Source organism: Callorhinus ursinus, unplaced genomic scaffold (genome assembly GCF_003265705.2).
Source record: "Callorhinus ursinus isolate GAN/ISIS: 27379988/994484 unplaced genomic scaffold, GSC_fseal_2.0 scaffold3, whole genome shotgun sequence".
Taxonomy (NCBI): Eukaryota; Metazoa; Chordata; class Mammalia; order Carnivora; family Otariidae; genus Callorhinus; species Callorhinus ursinus.
The window spans coordinates 37638056-37662633 of record NW_027397065.1 but is presented as its reverse complement, the minus strand read 5'-3'; the positions used below and the strand labels follow the sequence as shown (position 1 = coordinate 37662633).

The 24578-nt window shown below is 34.8% G+C and overlaps 1 pseudogene; it reads right to left on the bottom strand.

Moving 5' to 3' along the window:
• Positions 1-23736: 23736 nt before the first annotated feature.
• On the bottom strand, positions 23737-24251 carry LOC112819710 (glycine cleavage system H protein, mitochondrial-like; annotated as a pseudogene).
• Between the last annotated feature and the right edge of the window lie 327 nt (positions 24252-24578).

Sequence of the window (24578 nt, the reverse complement as noted above, 5' to 3'; positions counted from 1 at the left end):
ATATAAAATATTGATAATTCTGTCTAGATATTTTAAATTTCCCAGTCAATAATATTCAAAATTATTATTTTGACAATTACTTTAATCCAGTTTTTAAGTGTAATTAATGTAATCCCACTCTACTTTTTAAGTTATTTTTTCACCTTGAAAATATTTGGTTCAAGTATTGAAACGAAAATATTGAAACAATTGTTCCTCCTTTATTTGTAAGAATAGTTTTAGTATTTCCCAATGATAAGATGAGCTTTCTATAAGGGTATGATTTTGATCAGCTTAGCTATCCATTAAAAAATATTTCAGTATTTTTTGACTAATACACATATATTGAAATATTTTTCCTAAAGAGTTTTTACAAAGCAATAACATTAAGAATATTAACATAATAACTTTTGTTTCATACTTTATAGTAATTTCCTGGGTTTGATCTGTTACCTGTTCTCTTCACTGCTACTTGTAAATGAAGCAGGCATTATTTTTCCAAAATTAATGAAATAGTTACCCAAAGAGAATAAATGACTTCCCAAGACTCTAAAACCAATACCCAATGGCAAACCAGAGTTTTTCTGATTGTTAAATGATGAGAAAAACTGTGTGTGTGTGTGTGTGTGTGTGTGTATGTTCAGGCTAAAATAGACATTTGGGGTGCTTGGAATGATCAAATTTAAAAATGCATTTCCTTAAGAAAAAGGAATAAAGATAGAGTTGTAGAAAAATGGGATGTTATGGAAGTTCAACAGAATTAAAACAATGTGAGTATGTGGATACAGTGGGACAGAGAAATAGATAACTCATAGTTTTAAACTGGGTGTCAATGTAATTGGAATGCCAAATAAAACTGATAATTTAGTAAAAATTATTTCTCTTATCATAGGTGAGAATGGTTGAGTAAAAATACTAGATAGAAAATCATTTGAATGTTGTCCTTCCCTCTATTTAGTGATGTTCCTCTTTGATATCGATTTACCAATCTAGCATCAAGATTTTCTACAAATTCATTCATCCCTTTCAAATATATCTCCTATGACTCTATCGCATTCTAAAATTCATACTTTGTTCATTCAGAGTTTCATAATTTTTCTCTTCTTTCTCCAGACCTGAGATGTCTTCTCTCCTCTTCAATTATTAAATCAAATATTTCCAGTGCTCTGAATGCAAAAGATCATTTTCTTTAGTCAATGACATCCCCAAATACCCCACCTCCTATGCATTACCACAGGATAATAACAACTCCTACTTCCTGAGGACTTACTGTGTGGCTGATAGTGTTTAAGTGTTCTTTTTTATTTCTCAGGAAAACTCAATAAGATAGGTAATATTTTGATCCTAATTTTAAAGATGAGTAAACTGAGGCCAGAGACTAAGTAAATTTCTGAAGATTGCATATCTGTTACTTGGCTGAGCCTGCATTGTTTGGCTCGTAACTGCTTACTATTATTATCTACTTTTCATCCTCATTGACACTTAATAGACATTTTTGCCTTCCCAAAGAGGTATACACTCCTTAAAGCCAACGACATAGCTTGAATATTTTTATGTTGGTCATAAGACTTAACAGAGCAGTAACACATAGTAAGAGCATAATAAAAGTTCAGGGAAAACAATGAATAAGCTTTCAATATTAAGAACTCTGGTAAGGCTGGGGCGCCTGGGTGGCTCAGTTGGTTGAGCGACTGCCTTCAGCTCAGGTCATGATCCTGGAGTCCCGGGATCGAGTCCCGCATCGGGTTCCCTGCTCTGCAGGGAGTCTGCTTCTCCCTCTGACCCTCTTCCCTCTCATGCTCTCTATCTCTCATTCTCTCTCTCTCAAATAAATAAATAAAATCTTTAAAAAACAAACAAACAAAAATCCTCTTTAAAAAAAAAAAAAGAACTCTGGTAAGGCTTATTGCAGAGTTAAAAAGAAAGAATAAAATATGAACCCATGGTGATGTGGAACATTTGAATCTAATTTAATTATAATCTTTATATGAAGGAGGAAAACCATGCATGTGACAGCTGTGATATCCATAAAACCTTTGTTTAAAAAATTTTCTTACGTCTCAATTTATCTGTTTACACTGAATCTTTTTGTTTGTTTCTTTTCATGATTTTTTTTAATTTCAAAAAAGCTATTTTTACCCAAATTAGCTTTACTGATAGGGTTTTAGTAGTTCCTATCTGAAATCATGCTCAGGAAATATTTTTTTTTCTTTTTGGCTATTTCAAAAATGAAAAAATACTTAATATTGGTATGAATAACACATGTGCTCATTGCAGCATAATGTTGGTGCAATCTGTGCTTGATACAGTTATAAATAAGTCTTTGAAAGCATTTTTCTGTATTTTAAATAAAGGCTATAGAAAGCCACAAGAAGGATCTAGTCTTGTTAATATCACAAGCTGTTTCCCCACCTGCACTCAGAGCAGCTTTAGGATAGCAGCTGTTTGGGTTCGTGTTGGCACATCACTGTCTGCACAGGAACCCCATGGTTTACACAGAAAATGAATAGGCCACAGTTCCAATGGGGGTCTTTAATAATCCTTCCTCTAATGCTACCATGTGTGAGCATCGGGCTTTGAAGGGGTGTGAGGTGTGAAGTTTCAGGAGGATTATATAAAGCCACTCAATTTCGAAAGGTAGAAAAGAGCATTAGAAAAACCTGAGAGTGACTTTGCATTCCTCCTGCATGTTGATCAAATGCAGTTTATATTGATATTACAGCTTCATGTCCAGCATGTGATAGTAAGTAAAGGGATTGGTATAATTATGCAATTCACTCCATCCAGCCTCCTTTAACACTGACAAACAAAACCTAGCACAGATGTTTCATTGATTTTATTTACCAAATATTAGCTGTGAAAATATTAACCTGATGGGAACAAATATCTATCTAGTAGTACCTGTGGAGATTAAATCCAGGGAGGAAGAAATTTATTATTGAACTTTACTATGTATAGTTGGGAGGCCATTGGATATTCAGGAATAAAGCAACCTTCCTTCCTTCTTTCCTCCCTTCCTCCCTCCCTTCCTCCTTCCCTTCCTTCCTTCCTTCCTTCCTTCTTTCCTGTTTTCTCTCTCCCTCCCTCCCCTCTTTATTCCTTTCCTTTCCTTTCCTTTCCTTTCCTTTCCTTTCCTTTCCTTTCCTTTCCTTTCCTTTCCTTTCCTTTCCTTTCCTTTCCTTTCCTTTCCATTCCTTTCCTTTCTTTTTCTTTCTTTTTCTTTTTCTTTCTTTCTTTCTTTCTTTTCTTTCTTTCTTTCTTTCTTTCTTTCTTTCTTTCTTTCTTTCTTTCTTTCTTTCTTTCTTTTTTTCTTTCTTCCTTCCTTCCTTCCTTCCTTCCTTCCTTCCTTCCTTCCTTCCTTCCTTCCTTTTTCTTTCTTTCTTTCTTTCTTTCTTTCTTTCTTTCTTTCTTTCTTTCTTTCTTTCTTTCTTTCTTTCTCTCTCTCTCTCTCTCTCTCTTTCTTTCTTTCTTTCTTTCTTTCTTTCTTTCTTTTCTTTCTCTCTCTCTCTCTCTATGCCAGCCACATGAATTACTAAAAATACCATCTATGACAGTCAGTTAATTATGGTCTATTAGGTCATGTGCATACTTGACAGGTAAATTGTTTATTGACTGGCAAGAATTCAGTTAAAATGAAGGACTATATTTCAAAAACTCTTCTTTCAAAGTACTTCCAAGAACCCAGAATCCCTCTTAAGAAGATTCTGAGCATATGCGGGGACTATGGCATAATGGAAGTGAGTTAATATAGTTTGTCACTTAAAGACATATTGTGTGAAATTGCAGAATTAAAGTCCTGGGGCCTCATGAGCCATCTACTGCCTCAAATTTGAATTTAAGTGCCAAAGATCTTTAAGTAGTGGGGATGGCCAATATTAAGTTGAGAAATTTTTATCTCCAATAGTATATGAGAACAAAAGTAAAAGTCTATATAATCAGTCCACCATGCATTGCATCTATAAATCAGGTACTGGGCAAGGCACTTCAGAACCAAATGATGTATGGGACTTACACAGAAAGACTCACGTTCAAGGAGGGATGATGGACCTGTGAACAGATGAGTGCACTAACAACCAGGTATACGGGCATCTTCGAGGAGAGGGTGATTTACTCCTTCAGGAGGTAAAATAGGGAAGGCCTCTGACAAGACAACATCTTAAAGCAGGACTTAGAAGAATAGAACTTTTCTAGGTGGGTTAAAAGGTGGAATGAACCATATACACAAAGTGTGATTATAGATTAAATGGAGCTTGATATTGCTGGGGTTCAAAGTGAACTGGAAAAGCATACAGACACTGAAAAATTGAGTCTGCATAACAGGCAAAAGCCAGATCATGAGGAATATTTTCATTTTCCTTAAGGATCTCAGGGTGAAAAACTACTGATGTGAAATAAGTCAAATGTTTATATTTATGTTTGGAAAGGTGCTTCTGGCAGAGTACAGACTGGACTAGAGAGAGGCCTTTGTAGGGGTGACTGTTTAGGGGGATTTTGCTATATTGCAAAGTCAGGTAATGGGGGAAATGGCAAGAAACCTGAAATAGGAAACAAAAAAAAGGGGATATTTAGGAGACTGATTTGTCAGTGTTTATTGAACTGCTAGCATAAGGAAGAGGTGGGTAAATTGAACATCTCTGAATTGGTAAATCTTCTAAGTTCTTTTTCCTAAGATTCACAAAACATCACATTATGTCAGATGACAGTGACTTTTCTGTCCACTGCTCTGAATTTTTTGAACCCCTGAACATTTTCCTGATCTTATGTAACAGAATATAGAAAATTTATAGACTTGTAGTGTAGAACACCCAATGACTGCTTCCACTAGAGCTTGCTAAATATTCTGGGCCTCCTATGGCGTGATGACATAGTTTTAAACCACAGACTAAAGATGATTGTAGCTACTACTGCCCTCCTTAAGGTTAAAACAGTTTCCAGTATTTTGCCCTAATATTGTCAAGAATCACAATTTCTTTCCCAGAAAACTGCTCTAATTGGATTCGGTGGACCTTGACTGGCTTGTCACAACTATATTCAGGGTGAAGGTGAAATCTTTGAGGAGTTTTTCCTGAAAACAAGAGCTGAACATCTCTGATTAAGGCATTTTTTTTAAAGATTTTATTTATTTATTCATGAGAGACAGAGAGAGAGAGAGAGAGAGAGAGGCAGAGGGAGAAGCAGGCTCCCAAGGAGCAGAGAGCCTGATGCGGGACTCGATCCCAGGACTCTGGGATCATGACCTGAGCCAAAGGCAGACGCTTAACCATCTGAGCCACCCAGGCACCTGAAGGCATTTTTAAGAGTATGTATCTTTGTGTAGTTTTTTTCATAGTATTTTTCCATCATTTGGGTTTTATTATATATAATAATAATATATTTTCTATTTTCTGTATTTTATTTTTAAAATAATATATTTTCTAGGAAAATAAGAAAAGAGTTTGTGAAGGATGATTTAGCACCCAAATCCTATGGGTGTGTACTTACATTTTTGGAAAATTTGTCGATTAAATGAATATAAAACTTGAGAGCTTTTTTTTTCTGTATTGAAAAGATCTCAATTTTAAATTTGCAACAGGTGGGAAGTTGCTACTAAGGCTACACTCTTTATGAGGAATCAGGCATGTGTCCTGAGTAATCACATGAATGAGAGAGGAATCTTAGTAATTTTGTAAGGTAAGTGCCTTCCTTAAGCTTCTAAAATCTGGACAATGTAAGAAGCCATCATTTAAAATAATTATAGTTGATTTTTCTTAATAAGTTGGAGTAAAGTTAACTCACATTTCTCACTCACATTTCCTTAATTCATATTTTGGTGGCAGGTCTATCACCACTTTTATGAGACTTTATACAATACACACACGTGCACACGTGCACACATGCACATATATACATATATATGTATATAAATGGATGAGTATGCACGCATATATCAAAAAGCTTTATCAAAAGACTTTATCTGCTGGCTAACAAGTAGAAAATGTGATCATTTTTAATAATACAAATATGCTTAATGTTTCAATATCTTGATGTCCCAAATAGTAGAATCATGATGTTCCAACATGTTCAAATATGAAATTGTATGAAGCATTTTGGTTCTAACTTTCAATTAAGAGAGACTATTTTGGACTTGGCCTATTTCCTGGGAAGCCACAATGATGTTTTAATAAGTAATGGGACACAGTTTGTCACTTCATTCATTTACCTAGAAGAAATGTGGCAGGGAAAAAACGTGGAAGTAGGACTAAAAGTGTGACAGGTACTGGACATGTAAAAAACTCCCAAAAGAGAAAGTAAATGTTACAAGAGAGAACTCTTTTGGAAGGTGAGCCAATCAGAGTTGGTTGGGCTAAATGAAGAGGTTCAAAGAGAGGCGCCTCTGACTTCTCGACTTCATATTAAAAAATTCTGCTGCTCACCTTTCACGAACCTGATTCCCTAACAAGCAGGTTGACATTAAGTCCCTCATTCTTTAGAAACTTTAGTATTTGGGAAGTATATGGAGTGTGTCACTTGGAAACGTAAAAAGAAATTCTCAAGATATGGTGCTCTGTTCCAGTGTTGTCAGGATGTGACTCTGTTCTTTTTAATGAATAGTTTGATGATCACTATGGAACTGAGAATACCTGAATTCTGAGGTGCTATACAGAAATGCAACTGAAAAAGCAAGTGATGATCTTCAAGCAGATCATCTTCTCAAAGTGGCATTACTTTCATCCAACACTGGCATTAAATTGTTTATTTGTCTTTTATTGAGACATGGAAAGAGAAGGGACTGGACTTCTGTATGATTTATATGATTTGAGATACTAACTGTACCACCTAAAAGTAAGGGCATGTTTATGACATTTTCCTGTATTTTGTCTACTTTCTGAAAAACTCTTATTCAAGAATGAATTATGATAATAATGCACTAAATGGGCTCAGTGAGGGGTTGAATAAGTGCTGCACTTTTGAAAGAGACCAGATTTTTTGAGAAAGTATTAAAATTCTGCATTGATAAGAAAACTTTAGACTCTCTAAATTGAACCTCCTAAGGAATCTCTTTTAACTGATCTTCACTCTGGTTCCATAATGGGTGGGTGGGAATGAGGGAGGGAAAGTTTTCTACTTCCCTCAAACCCTAAAAATTTTCAGATCTTTTTCATGTAATTTTTGATTAATAGCACCCTTGATTTTGATTTATATTATCCTATTATTCATTATATGGGAGAAAGAGAAGTCACTTTTTTTCCAATTTAATTTTAAAAATTAGGGCTAGCAGTGATGGAATTTAAAATCAAATTATCCTGTCAGAGTGACAGATAAATCTCAAGAGATTCTAATGAGATTTTCCCCTGGCAGGATGCTGAATTTCTCCCTTTCCCAGATTCCTTCATTCCAGATTTTGACTGTGAGTGACAGTGAGCATCTGTGTTTTGAAATATGTTGTTATTTGTGTCATTTGATTCTTATTTAGAAAATCTGGGTTGCCTTCCTTACTTGTTTGTTCTAGGTTAAAGGGGAAAAATATATACACAGATGTCAGGTGGATGCATTTTTTCCTATAGAAAGTTTGTGGGTCATTTCCATATACCCAAATTGTTAAGGAGAGCTGATTTACCAGATTTTACCCTTGCCTTTACATGTTAGTATTCTTAAGGAATTTCTATTATAGAGATGGAGGTGGTGTAAATATGATTCAATTTTCTTACTATACGGCTTTGTTTTGTTTTTTTTTTCCTCATTATCCTCAACTAACTCTCCAGTGTTTTCATAGTAATGGGCAGAATTTTAGAGTTCTATATTCCCGTAACAATTTTGTTTTATGTAATCATGGATTTAGATTTGGATAACTAAAAAAGGAACTATTATTTCTGTCTTTAAAACACATGACAAATAACAGCTCTTAAATGGCATAATGGATGTGCATTTTATTTCTCGGCAATAGAACATATCTATGATAAGTGAGCAGTATATCAAATGACATTAACTAAATAACTGAATTGTCAAATGATTGTTTAAAATGTCTTGCAGAGGCAAAGGGAGTACAGAAAAAAATATTTGTTATTAAGGGGCCCTCTGTGTTAAGAGATTGTCTTAGAGTAGAAGGAGCATTACAATAGGAGGTTGACTCTAGACTTAGCCTGTTCCCTAACTCTGAACAAGGAGTTCATGACATAGCTGTAAGCTTTAGTTTCCACAGACCAGAAGCTAATCAAAAGCTGTAACCATCATGAAGAACTTTGCTTCTTCATTATATTTGTGTCTTGCATATTGTCACAATCCCTAAAACAGAGGACATTAACAAGTGAGGGTCCCCTGAGAGGCCTGCTCTGGTTACTCAATTATTATCCCAAAATGAGGAATAGTGAGGGTATTAGGTAATAATTCAAAGAACAGATGATACTCAAAAGAAAATGTGGCAAGCTACCTATGTATGGGCCCTAAAGAGCTGTACGTACTGTACATTAGTTAAGAGTCTTGATAAAAGAACAGAAGGAAGGGAAAATAACACAAAATGAAGAATGAATTACTTAAGATTAAATAGTTTCTATTACAGAAATAGGCTACATGTAGAGCTAATGGCAGGCATTTTCTACAGACAGATGGAATGCTCTCATCCCCCAATCGTATTGATATGAAATGAAGTCTCTGTTAAGATTCATTTTTCCTGACACATTTGCATATAAATATAAACATCATTACTAGGGGCTAATTGCCCTGTAGGAACTAAAATGTGGGAATTAACATCTTTAGTCGTTTTTATTATTATTTTTTAAAGTATCTCTAACACGCATCATATTTGGTACTGCATGGCTGCAACAGATAATTACCACCATTAAGAATCTCAAACGCAAAATCAAAACCATTTGGAATGGCTTCCAGGGCAAGCCAGCACAGTGAGTAGCCACCAAAATGAGTATATGAGGTTTATGTTCATGCATATTCATAAGGGTACTTAATTCGACATTCATAGTAGGGGGCTTTTGAAAGCTTGTCAAAAGAGCAGCCCCAAAACAAGACCAAACATCAAAGGTAAGAAGATGCAGTACATCTCGCGCCCACACACATACAAATAGTGCTTGCAGGAGGCAATGAATAACACTAAAGGAATTATTTATTTTAACTACTCAGAGGAGATGGCAACTTCTACGAAGATGTAGACCACAAGTCTTTGCCTTTATCATTCATCTTATTGATCAGAAAGGTCAGGGGTATAAGTTATTCAAAGGATGGATCATAGGCAACAATTCTGGACAAATGGGCATGTAGACTTGGATGATTAATGCCCCTCGCTTGTGCAGAATATGAGGAAAAGTTTTGAGGGCATGTCTTAAAGACTGAAAAAAATAGAAGTGTTTGCAAGAACACAACCATGGCTGTGACACAGGCTGTATCTGAAACATTGCCCATTTTGTGGGTACGTCTGTGTATTTCAGCGTACAGGTGCTGCCTTGTTCAACTGTTGTGTTCAGAGGCGATCTTGCTGACATTATACTTTTCAAAACCATTTCCATGACATTCAGCAAATGTTTATTCTGGTGGAACAAATCTGTTAAATTATAGATTAGAAACAGTACAAAGAAACCTTTACAAATGTTTCAGTTTCAGTTTTGCACAAAGCAAACAGCATTATATTTAAATGAAGCACTCCTTGTTAGAATAAAACATCTATAACAAGATACTATGCCTGATTTTTAATTTTCTTCCCTTTCCTGGATGGGCATAGATGTCTGAAGTGTGAAAGACACAGAGAGTATTGGGGAGGATAGCTCATCAGTTCCTTTCAAATGCCCACTTCTACAATTCCTTCCTGCTCACCTGTCATTTCCCCTATCTTTTCCAGCTCCCCTTCCTTACTTTTCTTCCCTATGCATACCTTTTCCCCCTTGATTCTCCATTGTTCCTTGGAATGGTATAAGTATAAAGCAGTTGACTCTTTTCCCATCATTGTGGGTCCATAATTACTTAATGAGCATGGGCATTGAATTTGGTTCAGTCACTCCTTAGCACCTATAGACAATCATTATATTGGAAAAATATCAGAGAGTGACATGTTCGTGTTTTTAAAAGCATTGCTTCATGGATGCCAGGGTTCTACCAGACTCACCGGAGGTTTCAAGTGACCTGTTTATGGGCATATTTTAGATCTGTAAGTCAAATTTGAAGCTGTTTTATAGGTTAGAGAATAGTAAAGTTTAATGTAATGATTCTTTGTGAAAGAAAAGTTTGTTTTTTAGGGCTTCATGTTATTTTATAATGATATAAATCATTATTTGTTTAAATTGCCAAAATTTGTTTTTAAAAAATTGTTTATGATCCTTTGTGTTAATAATTGAATAAATAGATGACTCCATTGAGAAAAAAATTACAAAAAAAGACAAAACTATCTAAAATGCTGATTCTCTTCAAAATCAGACACTAAAAATGCTAACAAGGCATAAAAGATTTATAGAACTTACGTGACTCTAAACATGCTCTAAGATGTATTTTTAAAATGCATTTAAAACAAATTGAAGCATATTCTAAGTTTTGGAACATATTAGAAGGACACACTACATTAAACAGCAATATACATAAGAATATCGAAACAGATTAATAAGAATGAATAGAAAACACAGGAACATATGTGTAATCACATGTATATGAATTCAAAGCACAGAACTGAGAAAATACCACAAACCATTTGCAAAAGAACGATTATTTAATAAACAGAATTCAACATATTGGCTATTTTTAGGAGGGGACAATAACTTAGATCCTCATTTCACATCATATACCAAAATAAATTCGAGAGGGAAACATAGAAGCTAAATTCATGGATTAATGGAAAGTCAATGTAGGGTAAACGTAAAGCTAAATTCTTATAATGTAATGACAATTTAGATAATTACTTTTTGTGATCTGTGGACTTCTAAGCATAAGCAAACTTTTAAAGTTTGAAAGCAACAGAGACAATCACCAAGGGAAAGATCAATATACTTGAATTAAAATTTACAAACGTTTATACATCAAAAAGTCATTAGCAAAATAAAATGATAAAAAAAACTGGGGAAGTACTTTTCAGAAGTACAGAAGTTAAAGAATTTTAAAAACACCCATGTCTTTTTTTTTAAATGGTCAATAGTGGTAAAGAAATTTCAAAGTATAAGAACTATAAAAGAATAATAAGCATATGAAAATAGTTGAACTTCAGTTATAAGGGAATGAAATTTTTTTAAAAAACATAAAAGAGCCCCTCTTTTTTTTGGTTTTGTTTAGTTTTTTTGCTGTCTAATGCAACAAACATTCTAAAAAGATAAAAATCCTCCCTGTGTGGATTGGAAGACATAAGCAGTCTCACAGACAACTTGTGTGTGTAGGTTAGCAATTCAGAGAATCGTGTAGAAGAAAGTACTGCTGTAACAAAGAAAAACTTTGATTATGTTTACCCTATGCATTCTTTAAATATTACTATTACTTATTAAAGTAGGATAAACAATGTGTTTTCTCTATATATTTACACTGCCTGGAAGTTGCTTGTCCCTAACCTTGATTTATAATCTGCCTTCAGATTATAAAACTGTCAAGGTCTGTGTAAGTGTCACAGTGATTTCTTATGAAGAAATGCCCAGGTCCTCCAAATTAGTCAATATAGAGAAAGATAAGGGGGCAATCAGGCTTTTGTGCAGGGAAGAGGTCAGTGGAGAAGGCAGGGGAGCTCCAGCCAAAACTCACCTTGAAGCGTTACAACCTTGGCAACACAGAAGAAAGCTATTTAGCAACTGATGACTGTGCATGTTTGTTCAGCTGGTAGCATTTATTCATGCCCTAGTAAGAGCATATTGAGGTGCTTGGCTACAAACTGAGTAGGATAAAATGATGAATCAAACATGGGTTGTGATGTATGGAAGCTTAGAATCTTGACTAGGAAGTGTCCGTGTGTGTACATGTGAAAGGAAGAAGCCCAGGGGTAGGAGACATACTTAGCTAGTCTACTGTTGTGCTCCAAATACATGGTACGTAGTGGCTACTCACTAAATATTTTTTGAATGAATGAGTACTACTTTTATGGGCTAAATTGATTTAATGTATACATAGGATTTGGGCATAGAGCAGGAGAAAAAAGCAAAGAAGTGATAGGGAACAACTTCAACGGAGAGAGAGAGAAGGCATTTGTATCTGAAGTTTTCAAAGGAAAAGAAAGTGTTGATGTAGCACAGTCAATCGTACAGGGGAGTCATCTGCAAAAGCTGCAGTGACCTGTTTTAATGACAGGATTGCGGGGCTTTATAGTATGAGTACCTTCAAATTTTTAAAATAATGCCCGATTGTTTTTCAAAGTGATGGCATCAATTTTCATTCTCGTTTACAATATGTATATGAGTTCATGTTGACCCACAACTTAACCAGTATTTCATATTGCCATATTTTTTAATTTTTGCCAATCTAATAAGCAAAAAATTGGGAAATGTCCTTCTGCTTGTTGCCGCACATAGTCTTTCAGTATTACTTCTTTTCCTTGTGGTGAAAAGTTTGCTTCTCAACTATCAAATCTCTGTAAAAATTGAATGAATGAATGATATTAATTAATTAATTAGATATCATTATCTATTTAAGAATTTTCCTATCAGATTCTCCAATATTTAAATAACCAACTATCTTTCATTCCCCACCCTTTTAGTCTCCTATGTATAAATTTTATCTCCAGTTACAGAAATGTTTCTCTAGAACTGCACTGCCTGATATGGTAACCACTGGCCTCTTGTGGCTATCAAACACTTCAAATGCAGCTTAGTTTAAACTTACTGGATTTTTGAGAGTGTGTACCAAACAAAGTAAAATATCTTAATAATAATTTTTATATTGGTTATATGTTAAAATGATAATTTTTAGATATATTTAAATAAGATACTAGTAAAACTATTTTACCTGTTTAGAAAGTTGAAAATTTACAATTGTGGCTTGCATTATATTTCTATTGGAGAGTGCTGCTCTGTAAGATTATCAGTAAACACCTTCCCAAATTCAACATTATTCTCAGTTCATTTGTTTCTTCTCTCCTTTCCTTCCTTCGTTCTTTCCTTTTCTTCCTGCCTGCCTCCCTCCCTTCCTCCCTCCCTTCCTTCCTTCCTTTCTTTTACTTCAGTTGAGAAGAGAATTTGTGATAATGTTATGTACTTTCTACGTGAAAATCTGCCTAAATAAACTTTTGTCCTACAGCTTTTACAACCTTCCCCCATACTGTTATCATTCAATTCAGGTCTATTCTCTATGATTATTTTTTAAAAATTTGTATTCATTTTTTCTCCATGACTAATTAAATGTTAAGCCTACTCAGAATGAGGTTTTATAAAGCTTTTCTAAACTCAAAAATAGTTTCTCAAAGTTTTCTTCTGTCAATATCAACATCCTTTCTGTATAACATAGAAGGAAGTATGCAGAGGGGATTGGGGACATTTAGGAAAACCAAGGGATGTATATGTGTATATATATTATACATATATATATGTATATGTTATATACATATATATATTATATCATCTTTATCCATTCATCAGCTGATGGGCATTTGGGCTCTTTCCATAGTTTGGCTATTATTGATAATGCTGCTGTAAACATCAGGGTGCATGTACTCCTTTAAATCTGTATTTTTTTATCCTTTGGGTAAATACGTACTAGTGCAGTTGCTGGATCAGAGGGTAGGTCTATTTTTAACTTTTTGAAAAAGCTCCATACTATTGTCCCAAGTTTGCATCAGTTTGTTGCACCAGTTTGCATTCCCAGCAACAGTGCAAGAGGGTTCCCCTTTCTCTGCATCCTTGCCAACACCTATTGTTTCTTGTGTTGTTGATTTTAGCCATTCTGACAGGTGTGAGGTGGTATCTCATTGTGGTTTCAATTCGTATTTCCCTGATGATGAATAATGTTGAGCATCTTTTTATGTTTTCTTTGGAAAAGTGTCTATTCATATCTCTGCCCATTTCTTAACTGGATTATTTGCTTTTTGGGTGTTGAGTTTGATAAGTTCTTCAATAGATTTTGGATACTAACCTTTATCTCATTCATCATTTGCTAATATTTTTCCCATTCCATAGGCTGCCTTTTAGTTTTGTTGATTGTTTCCTTCACTGTGCTGAAGCTTTTTATCTTGATGAAGTCCCAATAGTTCATTTTTGCTTTTGTTTCCCTTGCCTCTGGTGATGTATCTGATAAGAAGTTCCTATGGCCAAGATCAAAAAGGTTTCTTCCTGTGTTCTCCCATAAGATTTTGATGGTGTCCTGTCTCACATTTAGGTCTTTCATCCATTTTGGATTTACTTTTGTATATGGTATAAGAAAGTGTCCAGTTTCATTCTTCTGCATGTGGCTGTCCAGTTTTCCCAACACCATTTGTTCAAGAGACTTTCTTTTTCCATTGGATATTCTTTCCCACTTTGTGGAAGATTGGTTGACCATATAGTTGTGGGTTCATTTCTGGGTTCTCTATTCTGTTCCATTGATCTATGTGTCTGTTTTTGTGCCTGTACCATACTGTCTTAATGATTACAGCTTTGTAATATAGCTTGAAATCCAGAATTGTGATGCTTCTAGTTTTGTTTTGCTTTTTCAGGATTGCTTTGATTATTCAGGGTCTTCTGTGATTCCATACAAGTTTTAGGATTGTTTGTTCTAGCTCTGTGAAAAATGTTGGTGGTATTTTGATAGGAGTTGCATTAAATGTGTAGATTGCTTTGGGTATCCACAGCTTTGGGTACTCACAGCTATATTTCCCCCAAGTCAACTCTTCATACCTCTTAACTTCCAAAAGATGGTCGCTTTTCTACTTGTAGACTTGCAATTTTTGTTCTCTCAGACCTCCGATTGATTTCTTGGGTGTTCAGAATGATTTGTTAACTATCCTGGCTGTGTTAGAGTGGCGAGATAAGCTCAGGGTCCCCCTACTCCTCAAACATCTTAGCTCCTCCCCCTATACTACTAATACTTTTTAACTTGAGACTTCTATATGGTTACTTGTATTATAACATATTTTATAATTATATTATAATTATAACTCTATAACCTCTCCAGTAAAGAAGTCATTATGCTCCATATTGGTTTTTTGTAAATAGGTCCATAGTGTTTATGTTATCACTCAGTTTTAATTTAATCATGTACTCATATCATTAAACTATTTTCAAATAACTATATTTGATTAAAGGACAATAACTTGAACCTATCATACTTTTCCACTCACCATAGTTCACTATGTCTTACTAAACACTTAAAAGCCATTTAAAAGACTTATTTAGGGGTGCCTGTGTTACTCAATCAGCTAAGCATCTGAGCCTTGATTTCGGCTCAGATCATGATCTCAGGGTGATGAGATCGAGCTCCACTCTGGGCATAGAGCCTGCTTAGGATTCTCATTCTTCCTCTCACTCTGTCCCTCCCACCCTGCCTTCTCTCTCTCTCTCTCTCTCTCTCTCAAATAAATAAATAAATAAATAAATAAAGGCTTATTTAATTTACCTACATGGTCATTAGAGGATTTAGAGTCAGACAGATTTGAATTTAATCACATATGGTGAAAAGTAATGTGACCATAGGCAAGTTGTTACTTCAGTTTTAATTTTATTTTTTATAAATGTTTCTTGAAATAATAATAGATATCTCACTGGGCCATTGCAAGGATTAAATGTAATTATATTATACATTTAAAAGTCTTAACACAAGCCCTAGTATATAATAAGCCCTTAATAAATTTTAGCTGCTATTACTAATGCTAATATGATTTTTGTCTCTTTCAAATTCATAGACTTACTAAAGAGGACAGGGCTAAAACCTTTGAGGCATCTCACATCTCTGTCTTTTTTTTTTTTTCCCCTCAAGGGTAATTCTCTTTCTATGGCTAAAAAAGTAGTAAATCATGGGTATTACCAATATGTTAATCCCATACTTAAAACATTACTGAACATTATATCATACTGACTTTCCTCAGCAATATTTCACATGTTCAGTATGGTTAAGCAAGGACTCATGACCTTCCTTGTCTTATGAAACTCAGCAATGTTTGAGTCAGCAATTATGACTAGTCCCCTAGGAATGGGATGGATGACTCTATGGCTCTATGTCATTTAAATGAAAAGGAAAATCAAAGAGTAATATTAAAAAAGAAAGAGATTGAGATTGTCCATATGCATGTGTAAATAGAGAAATACATCAAATGAATAAATGCACAACTATGAAATTCTTTAAGACAATGTGTGAATTGTTTTATTAGCTTTTCTAAAAATCTCCAATTTTACTGTATGTGAGACAAATAACAAACTTTTGGCACCATTTATCAAAGAATGTGTATTGAAATACTTCCTTCAGTGTTGACTATAAGAATTATATGTTTCTAGTCTTATTTAGAGACTTTTTTTCTGTAATGAATAATTTGAATACACATCAATATTCTACTTTCCTGCTGAAATGAAACAAAATTCCCTAGTGTATATGTTTAGTTGCATTCCCATAGGATAGTGAATATGCATTGCATACATTTATAAAGTAAATTATATGCTTAAAGATATAATAGCCCTTGCTTTTAGGCAGTTGTTTTCTCCAAGGAATTCAGCACATTCATATTGACTTTGGAAAAATGAAAAACAAGTATTCATTCTTGACTCACCATACTACTCTAGGAATAGTTCCTTATTGTCAATGATTTTTTTTTTTCTGTCAGAAGCCTATAATAGATCCTAAGAGATTTAAGGTGGGAGAGAGACAGAGACAGAGAAAAAAAGGAGAGCATCTAGCACAAAGGTTAATTCATTAGGTCAAAATATTTAAGCTCCAAAATCACCAAATAAGCATCAAAACCTTGGTAGAATTTTTGTCTTCTAGATTACAGCTACCTCTAATAAGATAAAATATTAATTACATTTTAAATATCATTAAGGAAATTAACATTTTCAGAAGATCAATAATTTCTATTTGGATAAATAGGAGTTTAAAAAAGTATGTCATGACTCAGTTTTTTGGGCCCTTAATATTATGTATCACCCTAATTGGGAGGGAGGCATTTCATATGGGTAATTTGGTAAAAATTAGTTTTATTAATAAGTCCATTTACACACTTTTCCCTTGTAACTAAGGACATGCCTTTGCAAGATCACCACAAAACTAACTGCTCCATGTGGTCATTAAATATATGACATTTGTAACCATGGAAATGTCAGCTTGAAATATTGTGATACTCTAAATTAGTATTTTCCCTACACTGAGGAGAAACCAAGTATCAGAAAGATGAAATTATTTGCAAAAATAAAAAAATGGAGAAGAAAAGCTGGAAAAAAATAAAAAAGAGTATATTATCATGGTTAAGAGTATGCACCGATTTGCCATTGTGTTTTAAACCAGAGTGCTGGCACTTACTGTGTAATCTTGGGCAAGCTGATTAACCATTTTAAGCCTCAGTTTCCTTATGTGTGACATGGAGCCAATAATAGTACTTAGAAGCTTTTTTTATGCTAAAGATTACAGTGGAATTTAGGAGAGAGAGACCATGTCAAGGACTTATATTAGAAATTTGTAGTTTTGACAGTTGTCCTAAACCTCTCTTTTCCCATTTAGAACTACTGTAGAGTTGTTCTATCTTTATGGGCCACTTCTGGTTCCATTTCTGTCTTCTGCTTAATCTTTGGTCAATTGAAACTGTGCTGTGAGAAGTGCTGGAGCATAATGGTTAAGCACTCAGACTCAAGACTAGTCTTCTGAGGCCTGAATTTTAGTTCAGCTATGCGGCTTAGGGTTTGTACTTTTCCATAACTCAGTGTCTTCACCTGTAAAATAAAAATAATCCTCAAGCCTGTATCATAGGATTAAGTGAATAATGTATGTAAGGCGCTAAGAACAGTAGCAGGCTCACAGCAAGGGGTGTGTGTTTGTAGCTAGTTGTTGACAAACTAAGAAAAAATGTGTGAATTGTTTTATTCAGTTTTTTAAAATCTCCATTTGCCAATTCTACTATATGTGACATAAATAACTGGAACGTCTTTCCAAAAACAAAATTTTTATGAATCATGCTCTCTTTTCTGTTTTGCTTTGTTTTAACAAATACATACCCATCAATTTTAATTTGAAGTAATGTATAAAAATGACTCCATTGCATTACTGTATTTCATTTCGATAAAATAATCTAAAGAAATAATTCTTATTACATGTTTTGTTAAATTTTTCCAAGTCCTATTCAAGAGAGTAATCACAGTGCCCCTATCATTTCATTAAGAATAAATGACACGGTGATGGGTATTAAAGAGGGCACGTTCTGCATGGAGCACTTGGTGTTATACGCAAACAATGAATCATGGAACACTACATCAAAAACTAATGATGTAATGTATGGTGATTAACATAACATAATAAAAAAATGTAAAAAAACTAATGATGTGTGGTGACTAACATAACATAATAAAATAAAATGAAATTTTTAAAAAAGAAAAAAAAGAATAAATGACACAGCTGAATATGTAATTACTTTTATAGAGACCAAGGTAAACATTGTTAGAAATACTCAGATTGTCAGAGTGAAGTTTGTAAGAATAATAAATGTGTTCATGTCCATAAAGTTACTTTATGAAATCCTTCCATTTTAAGCCAAATCTGGTTTTGTTATTAATGAAGTAGATTATTCATTTCTGTACACTTTCATCAAAATTAAGTATATTAATCTTGTACAGATGTAATTTCTCTAAGATAGAAATTCTGCTCACATGTTTCCTCACCAAGTGTTTCAGTTCAATTCTGTATGGTAAGGAAGAAAAAAATTTTGTGTCTTGGTAAATGAATAAAGAGGCTTTCTATTTATTAGAGTGGACATAATAGAATAATTATGTATTCATGGTGGTCAGTTTTCTATAAATATTGGAATCCAGTAATTACTATAAAACTGCCTGTTATTTACTCATTTGGAAGACTTAAAGGAGCATGAATATGCATGAACTACTTCTAGAAGTCAAAAAATATAGTTTGTTTTGTTCTTTGGGTTGCTATAGAAATACTTTGTGCTTTTAAAAACATATCTGCTACCTTCATCATCTTGAGCTAGGCAGAGACTGAAGTGTATTTTTGGTGCAGGTACAATTCATTTAATATAGTTCTTCTCTTACAGATAGTGTGATAAGACCTTTCCTTTCTTCTTCCTTCTGCCCTTAAGGGTGGAAACAACAAAAATTTGCCTGTCCTTTATCTCTCACTGTTCTGATTTTGTTCTCTCTTTTCCAGTGTTATCATTAGCTAATCTGAGAATAAAAAAAGTGTATAGAAGTATTAATGAAATATATTCCCTTGCCACCCCCCACCCCCTTAAATTTTTCTGGGTCCTGGGTCACATTATGTTAAATGGATTTTGAGAGAGAAATCTTGGTTGTCTTCTCTCTCCAGCTGGTCCTCCAACTCATTTTGGAAAAGAGAATCTAATATTAAAAATGCAGATTTCTGTGATGCTAATATTTCATGTAGAACAGGAGCCATCTGTTAGCCCTCAAATTTACCCAGGTTGGTGTCTACTTACTTTGTTTGCTTAAAAGACAGGCTTTAGTTTCAGAAGAGTTGAATTTTCATTTTAGAAATCTAAGGAGCCTTTTCTGAACTCACATCCTATTTAGCATCACATTAATTTACAAGCATTTCTAGAAATAAATTGCTATGGAATTCAGAAGTGCGTAAGAGTAATACTATAATTACAGAAAACTAAAGATGTAATATAGTTTACTCAACAATTTCCTGCATATAAGGATGGAAATGTTCACAGTTAAAAAAAAAAAAAAAACAACAGTAGTACTTGGCTCATTCAACTTATTTGTGTGTATGTTCGTGTTGAGTCAGATCCTCCAAGTTCAAGAGCTACATTAGATTTTTTTTTCCCTTCTGTTTGGATGAAGGATCACTCCTTTAGTCAGCATTTCCCACAAATCCTCTGGGAATTGACTAGCTTAGAATAAACCACCAACCTAAAAGTCCACACAGTCCCTCTACAACAAGGATTCCCAGGAATCAGGAGGAGGAGAGGGTGTGGCTCTATTGTACCTTTCTCCCTATTGTCTTCTACTTTTTTCACTTCTTCCTCCTCCTCTTCCTTCATATTCTCCCTTTCTCTATTCCTCCTCCTCCTCCCCACCGTCCTCCTCCTTCTTCTCTGTGGTAAAAACACTTAACATGAGATTTATCCTCAATAAATTCTCAAGTGCACAATATAGTATTGGTGTCTGTAGGCACAATGCTGAACAGCATGTCTCTGTTCATCATGCATAATGATACACTTTAAACAGCACCTCCCAGTCATACTTCTCCCCATTCCCTGGTAACCACCATTCTACTCTCTGCTTCTTTGGGTTTGACTACTTTTTATTCCCTGTGGAAGTGGAATCATGCAGTATTTGTCCTTCTGTGACTGGCTTGTTTCACTTAGCATAATACAGATTCTATGTTGTCACATATAACACAATTTCCTTCAGGTTTTTAAGGTTGAATTATATTTCATTGTCTGTATATACCACATTTTCTTTTTTCATTTATGCATTCATGGAATTTACATTGTTTGCATGTCTTGGCTACTGGGGATAATGCTGCAGTGAACCTGGAATTGCCGCCATCTCCTTGAGATCCTGACTTCAATTCTTTTGAATATATACCCAGAAATGAGATTGCTAGATCTTACGGTATTTCTATGTTTAATATTTTGAGGAACCTACTTACTTTTTAACACAGCAGCTGCACCATTTTTCATTTCTACCAAGAGTGCACAATGGTTTCGGTTTCTCCATATCATCACCAACAGATGTTATCTTTTTTTCTTTCATAATAGCTGCACTACAGGTGGAGTGCATTTTTTGATGATTAGTGATGTCGAGCATCTCTACATATTGTTTCATATACAATAATATCATTTGTATGTCTTTGGAGAATTATCTATTCAAGTCCATTTTAAAATCAGATTATTTGAGCGTTTGTTATTGAGTTGTAGGCATTCCTTTTATATTTTGGATATTAACCTCTTTTGGATATATGGTTTGCAGATATTTTTTCCTATTCTGTAGGTTGCATTTTTTACAATTGTTTCCTTTGCCATGGCAGTTATAACTAGCTTAGAAATGAATTGCTAGGTAGAGAGATCTGACCATAGTGACTTCTGTTGTAGTAAACTGTTGTCTGCTTACCAAAAGATCATTTTAAAAGTAGAGAAAGAATAATGACCATGAAAGCAACAATGTGGGATGTTCCATCTCGCCTTTTACTAATCATTATTCAATGAATGCTGTCTGACTATGGAGTAGGTGGAAAAACTGAGGGTATAGCCCCTACAAAAGCCAAAGGTGACTTTAAATATGCCCAAACACCATGTTTCTGGAATATCTGTGTTTGGAATGGGACCTTTGGTAGAAAACACAGAGCTACTTCTCATTTCCTCCTTTGAAGATGGTAAGTAATAATGATGATGCTAATGATAGTGGAATCCTGATCATTTTCTTCTAAAAGGATCTGACATTTCTTAGCATGTTATTGTTCATATGTAATTTTTATAGTGTCCTCCTGTACAGTTATAATGAATGCACACCGTACTCACAAAGCAAAAGGATTGAAATTTCATTAAGCTTCTTATAATTACCAATATAGCCTAACAAACACACTCCTATTAATCTTTAAAAAAATTATGTGTAACATTTCTCTCTTTTTTGACTGAATACTATATGAGTTTCTCTTCATATAACAAAGATTTTATAATCTTTTTCTATAGGAATAACAAACAGGTAATTAATTTTATTCTTCTAATGGGGGTGATTATTTTTTTTCTTACTGAATTTTAAAAAAGCTTATTTCAACATCACAACTTGCTGTAGGCAATGCCAGTAAATTTTTAGAATGTTATCAAATATGAGAAAACCTTTCATATTTAAGATGAAAGATTTGGAAAATTTTCCACAGGCTGGTTTCTAGCTTTTTATATTTCAAACCTTGTTTCTTTGCCACCACCCATATAATTCTAGTGCCAGATTTTGTGGGACATGTTCATTTCAGCATATAACATTTAGCCCTTTACTTTCAAGTCACAATGGCACAACACCCTGTAGGGGTATTACAGGAAGCCATTTCTTCACAGGGACATGTAGGAATAACTACTATCATGGAAGTGACAGCAAACCATACAAATAAATTTCTCTAAATCAAAACTCAATGTATCCTCAATACAACTTCCTCTTTAGTGCATTCCCAAGATGTCTTTGGTCACTCTATAAGCTATATCTGTAACTCTAAGGATGAGAGATGGGAAATCAGAGTGAAAATAGTTATAGGAGAAAATATATATAGAAGAAATGCTTCCATGAAGAAGTAGGGAATGTCATGGGATTAGGTAGTAAGAGGAACAGATCTGATAAGTCAGAAAATTTCCCTAAGTGGTACTTGAAGCTGAAACTGGAATGATGAACTCATTCTTAGTAACCAAGTGATGGTGGTAGAGAGAGGTGAAGCAGATTCCAGGCATAAGGATGAAAATGCACAAAGACTTTGAAGCAGGAATGTACTATGATGAGTTGAGAAACTGAAAGGGAATTTGGTATGCCTGGAGGTCAGACAGTGAAGACAAAAAAGTTATCCTGTTTGGTCTGAGTAGGTCACATTATGTTGGGGTTTTCTTCTGAAGAAAAGGGGGAGCCATTAAGAGTTGACATTATAAGTTTGCATCAATACCAGAATACTCTGAACACGGTGTGGAAAATGGGTTGGAGGGGGAGACACAAATTAATGCAGGATGTCCACTAGAATGCTATTGCCCTCAATTAGGAAGAAATTGACCCAGAGTGAGCAGTAATAGAGGTAACAATAATTGTTCTTTCATTCATTCTCAGCAATACTGTATGCAACTGAACTAGATTTTATATCTGTTATTTTTTCTTTTTAATTTTGATAGGCATTGATTTCTAATTGATACAAAGCTAGTAAAAATTATGAAATATATGAATTTTATATTTTAAACTATTAAAGTATTATTTTAGTTTTTTTTTTTCTCGTTAATGGTTCTCCCATCCACTAAGTTACTCAAATTAGAAATCTCAAAATGATTGGTCCTTCCTGCACTCAACATTCTACATATTTTCACAAAGTTTAGTGTCTTTGATCTCAGGATTTTTGGTTTTTGTTTTGTTTTGTTTTTAATAATCACTGTTCTCATTTCTACCTCTACTTTCATTACCATTTAAAAATAACTCATCTCTTAATCATGGCAGCATTTCCCTAATGATGACCCTCTCCACTATTTCCAAGCTCTCCTGTATTCAAATGTATTCTCCAAGCTGCCTTTATCATTATTCTCCCACCATACAAGTCTAGCCATGTCATTCTAGTGATGTCATTAATGACAACTGGTAAGATGCAATGAAACCCTCACAAATTTGCTGCAATCTACCTGTGTAGGCTCATTTTTAAACCCCTTCACTCCTACTCTTCCTCCCCTCACACACTTATCTACACAGTACCCTGCACATTTTATTCTTTTATACTCCTTTACTTTTGATCATGTTGTTCTTTTGATAGCTACTCTCTTATTATTTGTATTAATCAGTATGCTTAGAGATGCCAGGGAGAGAAACACATCTCAGAATAGTATAAGAAAAATAAGTATTTTGGGGAAAGGCAAGTATAGAGAGGATTTTAGGCAGATGTGTATGCAGGGACCCAAATAGTACTTTCATTGCTCTCCTCATTTCTCGTTTCTGCTTCTTCTTCCTTTTTTTTTTTTTTTTTTGTTTCATACTAGTTTATTTAGGGGTTCCATTTTCACTCCTCAATAGATTTTATGTATTTCTCATATGCTTCTTAACTCATTAATTCATCCAGTTCTGAAGGATTACTGAGTGCTATCTTGATTAGCCAACCATCTTCATAACAAGATTTGTTGACAAGTCCTGGATTTTCTTCAAGAGCTTCATTAATTTCAGTTACTTCTTCTGATAGAGAATAGAGTTCACTAGCAGCTTTCACACTTTCCAAAGCACCAAACTCATCTTGTTTGTTCAGTTTTGTCCCAACTTCAGGCAGACTACAGTAAACAACATCTCCCAGAGCTTCCTGTGCAAAATTGCTGATTCCCACTGTTCCAATACCATTTTCTGTTGTTATCCGTTCATGTTTGTGAATTTACGCACGGAGAGCAGAGCGGAGCCCGTGCGCTGTGTCCGGACGGCGCCCGCCCTCAGCCCCCAGGGCCGCGTCAAGCAGGGTGCGGCGGGCGCGGAGGCAACGCGCACACTGCCGGCCGCAGCCCGCACGCTCCGCACCGCTCGCAGCGCCATGTTCACAGACGTGCGGGAGTCGGGTTCAAGGGGCTCGGGAACCCCAGCCGGCAGGGGCGGGGCAGGGGCGGGGCAGGGGCGGGGTGGGGCTCTCGTTTCTGCTTCTAAGGGAAGGAGGATATGATGGTCTGTTAGAAGAGAGTTAAGTACATAGGTCAATAAGCATCTCAACAACTCTACAATATCAAGATCTCAAGAGAAATTGAAGAGAAGGGGGAGACAACATTTCCCAAAGTTTGAGCTACATACTCCTCAGTGAGCAAATCTCTTTGGCAAGAGGGATGGGTATTCTGAGAGGTTAGGCCAGGTCATGTGCCCACCCCTTAT